Source organism: Panicum virgatum, chromosome 2N, assembly GCF_016808335.1.
Source record: "Panicum virgatum strain AP13 chromosome 2N, P.virgatum_v5, whole genome shotgun sequence".
Classification (NCBI taxonomy): Eukaryota; Viridiplantae; Streptophyta; class Magnoliopsida; order Poales; family Poaceae; genus Panicum; species Panicum virgatum.
In genome coordinates this window covers 3,194,829-3,204,609 of record NC_053146.1, presented here as the reverse complement: position 1 = coordinate 3,204,609, position 9,781 = coordinate 3,194,829, and the positions used below count along the sequence as shown (strand labels likewise).

The window sequence follows — 9,781 nt, the reverse complement described above, 5'->3', positions numbered from 1 at the left end:
GGATCTCGGCCGCCTTCTCGAGACCAAGCAGGGCGGCGCGGAAGTGGACTTCGAGGTGTGCGGCAAGGTGTTCGCCGCGCACAAGCTCGTGCTCGCCGCCCGGTCGTCGGTCTTCATTGAGGATTTCTTCGGCCCAGCCAAGGAGAAGGCCACCGGCAGCAGCCACATCCGCATCTGCGACATGCACCCCGACGCGTTCGAGGCCCTGCTGCATTACCTGCACACCGACTCGCTGCCGGCGACGGTGACGAACGCGAGGGAAGAGGCCGCCGTGATAGCCCAGGATCTGATCGTGGCGGCTGACCGGTACAATCTCAAGGACCTGAAGCCGGTCACTGAGAACAAGCTGTGCAAGCACAGCTTCAGCGCAAGCACGGTGCTGCCGATGCTGGTGGTAGCCGAGCACCACCAGTGCTGGAAGCTCAAGGATAAGTGCCTGGAGTTCATCGCTGCTGGGAGGAACACGAGAGCGGTCATGGCGACGGATGACGTCGAGCATCTGGCGAGGCGTTGCCCCGCTGTTGTCAAGGAAGTGCTCGCCAAGATTCTGGACGCGCATTTATGTTGATTTTCATGGTGCCCTTGGGCTTATGTGTTCTGCTTCTTCATGTGTTATTCCGTTAAAATTGGTGATCTAGTTGTCGATCAAACTCGAATGGATCGGAGCTTGTGTGGCTGATCTTTACACATAATGCCCTTTTTTACACTCTTTTTCAAGAATCAGTTCAGTTCCATTCAAATAGATAATGAAAAGAAAAATCCAGTACGCATGCATTTTGGCATGTGTATGTATTCAAAGTTTGTGATTCAGAAGAAAGGGAAAAAAGACCCAATTCTGTCACGGTCGACTCAACCCTCCGCTCTCACCTTTCTCTTTTCCCCTTTTTCATTTTCTCCTTCCTCCACCTTGGCTCGCTTCGTCTTCCGCCGGCAGCACCGCGCCCGCGTGCTTGCTCCGGCCGTGCCCGCCGCCGCCTCCATTCCCCTCCGCACGCCGCACCTCCGCCTCCCTTCCCGGCGCCAACAGCCCGCGGCGGCACCAGCGCGCCGGGGCGGGACCGTGGCGGCGGAGCGGCGGCGCCGCCGCGCAGGTAATTTTTTTTTTTTTGCAAAAAAATTTTCTTGAATTTTCTTCTGATTTTGGATGAATTTTTTTCAGAGCTTTTTCTTTTTGTTTGGATGCATAAAAATTTTTTCAGTGTTTTTTTCGTTTTGAATGTAAAAGTTTTCTCCCCAATTTTTATTTGTTTGTTCTTTGAAAATTTTCCTTTCCAACTTTTCTCGTCAAATTTTTTCGCTTCCTCAATTTTTTCCCTTGAAAACTTTTCAGAATTTTTTTTATCACAAAACGACAAAAAAGGTACTAAAAATGGAAAAAAAAGTCAGAAAATCGACCGTACAGAGCAAAAGTTACGGTCGCCCGCAAACTAGCGAACCCCGAAAAAAGAATCTCTGAACTATGTGAGAACACCACTGCCGTGCCATGTCAACCCTTAACTGCCGTGCCACTACACGTAGAACTCAAAATTTCAGCAAAGGAACAAGATGGTCAGCTTGGCTCGGTTCTGCTGCCAATCTTGTGCAGCATTGATCTCTCTTTCTGTAGCATTTGCCTGGAAGAAGTACTAGTAAGCTTCTTGGTTTAAGATAGTGTGCCGTTCTGAAACTCAAACTTGGTCAATTGACATGCCGTTCTGAAACTCAATCTGTCATCATTTATCAACATCTAGATCAATACCCTTACTTCATCTAAGGTGCCGACGCTTGATTACACCATCGCTTACAAGAACCATTACGCTTTCAACCTCAAGATCAGCTGCGCCCCGTTTTCATCCTTGATCATAAAACGACCATTCTACTGCTAGTTGCAGAACTAGACACCATTCAGAGTCTGATTCTAGATATACAGGTGTACAATACCTGTGTTTGAAAGTTTCATCATATTGCACGAGTTGCAGCCTTCTGCAATTTCCAACAACAGACAAATTGTACACCGTGCTGCTGAAAAAATTATCTGGAACACAAGGAAATATGCCCTCTTACAATGATTTCGAGAAACACGCAAGCTCTCCATGTCACTACAGGACAGGAGCCAGAGACAAGCAAAATGCAACTCGTTGCGAAGATCAAGTTCACAGTACTACATGTACTGAAGCTGAGCTTCGTTCCTTTGCCCTCTCTTGCAATGGTTTTGACAAACAGCAACGAGCATTCCATGCTACTACTTTGGCATGACCCACAGAAATAAGCAAAAACTTACCTATTGGATCCTACTACATTATTAAGTCCATACAGTATTAAATGTAGCAATTAAACATGAGCTCCATACATCGCTACACATAACAATCACGCAAGCTTCATTCATTCACTCTACAAAACTGATGGATGCTGCATTGTACTGCTTGAGCAATAACCACCAAAATCCATTTTGAGAGAAGTGACCACCTTCAGCCCCTGCCAAACAGTCAACTGAAGGTTCAGTTCAAGGAGGGCAGCAAGTACAATGTCCGGGACATTAAGCGGGAATAAAGATAGGAACTATTACCTTACTTGGTTTCCCCCTCATCATTTAGCATGAAGCCACTCCACAGTAGCGAGGTCTCATCTTTTGTGTCGGCCGAAGTGACGATAGTCACGTTGAATCCTCAGATATGCTCAAAGATCTCAAAGTGATCTTCCAGTTCCGGGGAGAACTCACAGAACTCCGTCTCCATGAAGAACTTTATGGTGTTTTCCCGAATTTCGGCACGAGAATCTAACATGGACACCACTGTCAATTCTGACCAAGAAATTGTACATTGCATGCCCTCGGAGAACACTTTGCCTTGCAAAGGCACTGCCACTGTCTTTGCCAACCCCAATGAATGGATTGGTTCGAGCAGACTTTTTTGCTTTAGCAAAAGGGTCACTTTATTTGTACCTCTTTGAATCTCTGGCCACTCAAAATCTCCATAGCCAATTTTCCAATTGGAACCCTCAAATCAGAACCTGCTTTTGGTGCTAATCTGATTTCATACAATCCAGGAACTTGCATGATATTGACATGGTTCTGTTTCAGCAACAGATCCTGACGTAGGACATCTTCGTAATGGAAATGGAGTGGAAGCATCATGGCTGTTCCGCTTTTCCTTGAGATACGTGATCGATTACGCTTTGGTTTGGGTGCATCCAATTCCAAGCTCATCTCTAAGTTCCCCACTGCTTCACTGGATGGTGCTGCATAATGACGAAGGCCCTGTGTGGAAATTTGTAATTAGCTCAGTGAAAACATTGCCTTCTTATAGATGCATAAAAAACTAATGAAAATGTTGAATTACATGTAGGGTGATAGAACCAAAACGAAACAGAAAAAGGAGATGGAGCAAGGACAAATCTTAACTTAATTTGTTTGTCTAATATCATAGTATTGAACCAAGGAAAAGTTGTCTATGTTATTGGGCTGTGACCAGCAGGGGGGCATATATAGTTCCCAAAAGCGTGCAGTGGCAGTCATAGATTTATCATTAGGGATATTTCAAATTGTAAGATGACTGCTTTTCAATTGGCACACTTGTGAGACCACTTGTGTTCTTCATTCAACTAGCAACACACAAAACTGAATATGGTTCTGAGTTGTTGCCTTCTTGGAAATGTAGGCTGTCTGATTTGATCAAGATAGGTTTGTTTAAGCAGTAATAGCAATCATCAAAAAAATGCGAGTGAAAATTATTTTCGAAAGGCACATGAAAGGATTTGGGGCCAGAATAAATTCTCCTGGGTCCCACACTACAGCAAGGTAAACTACCCATCAATCCAATTAGCTAACATAAACATCAGTGATAAACTACTTTTTTTTGTTACACAGTGAGAAAATTTAGAAATGAAACTTTCATTGACTTTTGAGTCGAGAGGAAAAAAGATGTGATTGAGAATGTGGAACAAAACAAACAGAGCATATATTCAGGGATCATGTTTCTGTGAGCATTGAGCCTTAAGACTTGCAACGATGCAAACAACACCATAAGTTTGTTCTGTACCCTAAGTTTCAACCAAGGCCATAAGGTGGTTCAGTTCCTTGCTTGCAATGGTTCTCACGCTCATCTAGAGTTAAAAAAAAATTGTGAGAGTATGCAGTTGCCCATGTCAAATGTTTGAAGATATTCTACCATGGAGAAGCTGATCGATCGGTCATTGGTAAAATTCCATCACAGGTTTGAGGTCACTTTGCTAATGCTGAAGGAAATGCTAGCATGGAGACTTTATGGTTTTACGTTTAGGCATGGAGACGGATAGTTTCACAGGCTGAAGTTGGTGCCGATGACCACGAAAATGAAAATCATAATCTTTTACACGAGACAGGAAGGTCAGTTCTTTGGATGCTACTTATCTTGATGATTTACACAAGTGAGATGGAGAAAATAGAAATCAGTCAATCAGTGCGTTCAATTTATGATCCCTCGTAGCAGAGAGGTCTGCTCATTTCTTTGTGTGCTTGTGTTCATAGATGGAAAGCTGGATTGTCTTAAAGAATGGATTACCCGTTTTGAACGAAAAAAAAACATTTGACCAGTACAACTGCAAGAAGTGAAAATCAATCTACGGCAACGGCAACGACAACGAGAACAAGAACTAGAACGCACGGTACATTTCGAAATGCTCTCTCGCTTGACTCCATGAAGTAAAAATGAAAACCGATACCCCCAAACTCGCTCGCCTTGCCGCGCGAGTGAACTATGGGAACGCCGACGAGATCCTCGCCTCCCAGCCAGCCACTCACCGCGGGGCGGCAACGGGGCGTCACGCGCACGGAGCTAGGGTTAGCGCAGGAAGCTGAGCAAGGGGTTTCGGATGGGGAGCGGACAGACCAGAGTGGCAGGGGCGGTGCCTCGGCTTCCAGGACCGGCAAAGGCGCCGGAGGGGTCGGGGACGCGGTGGCCGCGCGCCGACCGGGCCGCAGCGAATGCCACATCGCGCAGGAGTCGCGCCGCCATGCCGCCGCCGCTGCTCCGCTCTTCTTCTTCCCGCTTCGGTTGTGTTATTTCAGCAGAGAAGCAGAAGAGCCCTTGGGCTGCTGCCTCGGTGAGCCAAGTTTGCGGTTTTTCTTTTTTATATTTTTTAAAAATTAAAATTTCAAAAATATATGTCCGTTTTGAAATATTTTAAAAATATCCCCCGGTCGCCCCCATAGGGCGACAGGCCTTAAGTGTAATTTTTTTTTCAAATTCGCAATGAGGTCTCTGGAAAAAAAAAGGCCATGTCGCCCCCCCAACGGGCGACAGGGACCTGTCGCCCACCCCTGGGGCGACAGACCCTTTTTTTCCAGGGACTTTTTTTTTCCAGGGACCTATTTTGAGCTATTCGAGCGTGTATTCATCATCATCGTCAGCAAGATCTCGGCCGCTAACTCCTACCGCACGTAACTTGTCCTTCATTAAATCACGGGAAAAAATCGCAATAACTTCCCTTATTTCACGAGCATTATGGAACCCACAAACATCAATAATATCTATAGAAACAAATGACAAGTAACCTACCACAATCTTAAACATCGGATACAAATAAGCGGTCCACAGCTATCTCATTACAAATAAACATCAGATACATCTAACCACCCCTAGGGCGTCGGACCCTCTTAGCCCTCTGCTGGGCACGGACATGGCCCTCGGAGTAGGTGAGAACATCCGGAGACCTCACCTGTCGCTCAAGACGCGCAAGGGGCTGCGGTGTCTGCTGCTGAGAGATCCCAAGTGGTGCACCTCCTAGCTGTGAATACCCTAAGACATCGGGGTCACCTTACGCGGCAGGCTCTTCTGGACTCAAGCTGTCGAAGTCGTCTAAGGTGAAGGTCTCGTTATCTGGTCCAAAGTAGGAAGAAGAAGATCCGGCGCCCGCATGGGGGTAGAATCCTACGCAAAAAATGTGGATGTTAGCGTACGCTCGTATATTTTGTCATGACATGTAGAAACCAAAATACGAAACATAAACTAACCTGTGTAGGCCGGTATCTGTGGCCCCGGTATCATCCCTGGATACGGTCCGCCAACTGGTGCTGTCCCTCTAAACATTCCAGTATGGCCGAACGCAGTAGCTGGATCGTATCCTGTATGTGATATTAGTAAATATGTAGGAACACTTGATCTAATTTTAAAGAGATATGTACGTTACCTGCGCTTGGGAAGAACTACGACGTCGGCCCGTGCACGGTCGACGGACACGGGAACGACGACGAGGCCTGAGACGACCCGTGGCTGTCTTCGTACTGCACACGGCTTCCGAAGTTGTGCGCTACCTGACGCAACTGATCACGCTGCCTCGACCATGCCTCTGTCTGTTCAAACTGGGTCATTGGGGATCCGGCACGTACCCTCGTCAAGTAAGTCGAGCAGTCCGTCTCCATCATGTTGCAAAGGCGAAGCTGCATCAATTCAGTAAAGGTACAGTTAGAAACACATGAATTATCTTATGAATATGATTATATATATATGCAAATATGATCAAGAGACTCACCGCTCCAGCTAGTGCCTCCACGTGGTGCCGGGCATAGCCATCCTGAGGCCTCGCCTGGTGTGGCTGCGGGTGAGTGTCAACAAAAACCAGACGAGCTCGAGTCCGGGGTAAGTACTAGGTGAGGTAAGCCCTAAAGGAGCTATCTGTGTGTGGTCCTGTTGGATGGACCAAGTGCTCGTCTGACTATTCCCATTGGTCCACCCACGGTTTGGATCTTGGTGAGCCAATCATCAGAGCACGGTAAGCCACTCCTTGACAACCTACAAAGTGGACCATGAATAATCGTTAGATTCGACACGAATGTATGAGCCAAGTTCATTCATAATTACCTGTGGTCCTGGCGACTGACACGCTTCAACGCGGTGGGCACCGGAAACTCCTGGCGCTGCCCAAACTGTCTCCTGACTCTCCAGGGGCAATATGCCTCAACCGCGATGTCATAAACCAGGACAGCGGAAGTAAGCCACAGGCTCGCATTCGCGGAGCAGTGCGAAGACAGGCCTGCTGGTGCACGGGTAGCCACAGCCTCTGGGCTGTAAGGCTCCCAGACAACGTCCTCGGGCGTCAGCATGTCGAGCTCCGAAACAAACTCAGGATATGCGCGTCTAACCCGCGCATGTGCCCAGGACCTCTGCATTCCGAATAAGTAAAATTAAAAGTGCGCTAATACATCATGTAACAATAAATAACAAAATTAGATTTGTTGCGAACATACCTGACGCCAGATCCAGATAGTTCCCATAGTGGGCCTCTCGTCCTCCTCGTCGCCGTACATGCCCCCGTGGTAAGGCTCGTGGCTGACCAAGGGCCGACCAACGGCTAGCCTCTCGTACGACCAAAGCTGTAGTAGCAGTGGGCACCCTGACAGGATAGCATTCCCATGTGTCTTCATGCACCCATCGCAGAGTCCACGGTAAGTGGCTGCAAGTACCGCCTCACCCCAGCTGTAGGGCGGTACGTCCTCGTCCCCATCCGCAATCTCCCGTGCATACGGAAGGAGAATCCTATCGACCGAGTTGCCATGAGTGTTGTTGAACATGATGTAACCAAACAACCAAAGTAGGTACGCCTCCAGCGATCTGGTCACACTGTACTCGTCGGCATCCGCAGCCAACAGGGCAGGCTGCATAAACAATTAAGATTAATGGTTTCAACTGTCAATGGAACATGTGAATTGTAACAATTAAATTTATATATGCAATAAATACGTACTGTAAATTGTAGGAACTAGGTCTTCGAAGGACCTGATGCTCGTGGGTGCGCGTTGATCGGACCTGCTTCGTCCACGCGGTCAACCAGGGCAAAACGGGCCTCCAGCTCATCCTTCCACGAGGCCGCCACCACACGCGGACCTACAGCCTCCCCGACAATAGGGAGGCCGAGGAGGTAGGCCACGTCCTGCAGCGTAGGAGTCATCTCCCCACACGGGAGGTGGAACGTGTGTGTCTCCGGCCTCCATCTGTCAACGAGCGCCGTCAGGAGGGATCGGTCGAGCTGAATAGGCCCAACCTCGACAAGACGGCTCAGAGTCAGTAGACCGGCCTCACGTAACCTGAGAACAAACATAAATGTCGAAACAAAGGAACACCGACGAATACATAAGTGATAAACAATAATATTTCATTACATACCGGTCACACCAATCGTGGTGTATAGAGATCGCCTCCCCGGGTGGACGAGGACGTAGCACCTCTAGGGCTCAGTGCTCAACAGCTGCAAAGTAAGACCTGTGGCTCGAGTCGATCACTGGGTCTAGCAAGGAGTCCATCTCCATACCTGCATTCAAAAATATATGAGAACACATAGGTAAATATATATTTCATACAAACTGGACGCGTAATATTTATACATTACATATAGGTTCGATACAAACTCCACGCACGATTACTATATATTACAGATAGGTTCGATACAAACTGCACGCACGATATTTATACATTACAGATATCCTCCATACAAACTGGACGCACGATTACTACATATTACAAATATTGAAATACAATTGTGGATCATGACACCGAATGTCTTCCACGAGCAATTCTCGCCGATGCTCGTCTGAACGTAGGAGATGCTCCATCTCTGGGATTTCCGGAAGGACCGACGTCAGCAGCATCGTGAAGTGCATTCTGAGGACACTTCTTGTAGTTGTGACTCAATGATCCACATTGGCTGCAACGCTTTTGTGTCTTGCTTGCTTCCGACTCGTCCATACCATTCCGAATACGACGTATCTGACGGCGGCCTTTGCCTTTCTTAGTGGCTGGATCAGGAATAAACATCTTATTCTCATTATCCTGAGTGAAAGGCCCCACAATTCCAATCCCGTATACCTCATGTCTCCAGGTGGATACAGCTGCTTCCTTGCTGAAGTACGGTGAAACAAATACTCCTGGCTGCAACGCAGACTCTGCACATGCCGCAATGAGATGGGAGCATGGCAAATGCACTAACTTAGGCTTCATGCAGGAGCAGAAGGCTTTGCCATCAACTGTAATCAAGCTCTCCTGTACCACTCTATCTTTACGGATACCACGACCACTTCTATCCTTGCATAGAACCTCAAATCTATGCTCCATTGTACTTGTCGATATGACACGGTGCAGTTTGGTCTTTTCAATCTTCTCTTGCATATATTGTGTAACTCTTTTGCAAAACTGAATTTGGGGGTTGCTGATGTTTATGCTTGCAGCCGTGTAACGCTCTCTGAAATACTTCATGCACCCATACATGATGAACTCAACAATTCCCACAAGAGGAAAGGCACGACAAGAACGCATAACCATATTGAAACACTCTGCATGGTTCGTTGTCTGAATACCATACCGTATTCCGTTGGTATCATAAAGGAATGACCATTTCTCCTTAGGTGCACCTCGAATCCAGTGTGAAAATGGCTTCTCAATTGAATCCCTAGCCTCTGCAGCCTGACTCGTGCCTGCTCCTGATGCCCTTACCTTCACTAGCTCTGCAGTCAACGAATCAAGCATCTGCCATAATGCATTGAATTTTCTCTGTTGATTTTGGATGCACAACCTCTTAAACAGGTTCTTAAGATCCTTGTTCTTAAAGTGCTCATAGAAGTTTGCACCCATGTGCCTAATGCACCACCTGTTTTGAACATCGGGCCATAATGGAGGCGTTGTCGCAGTTCCACGTTGCAATTTCAGTATTGATTGCAGGATACCTGCATGCCTATCACTAATAAGGCACACATCTGGACGTGCAACAACAACATAAATCTTCACTCGTTCAAGGAACCAATACCAACTGTCTATGTTCTCATTCTCAACAAATG

General features: G+C 47.2%; 1 pseudogene; it reads right to left on the bottom strand.

Moving 5' to 3' along the window:
• Positions 1-2,545: 2,545 nt before the first annotated feature.
• On the bottom strand, positions 2,546-5,022 carry LOC120663064 (annotated as a pseudogene).
• Between the last annotated feature and the right edge of the window lie 4,759 nt (positions 5,023-9,781).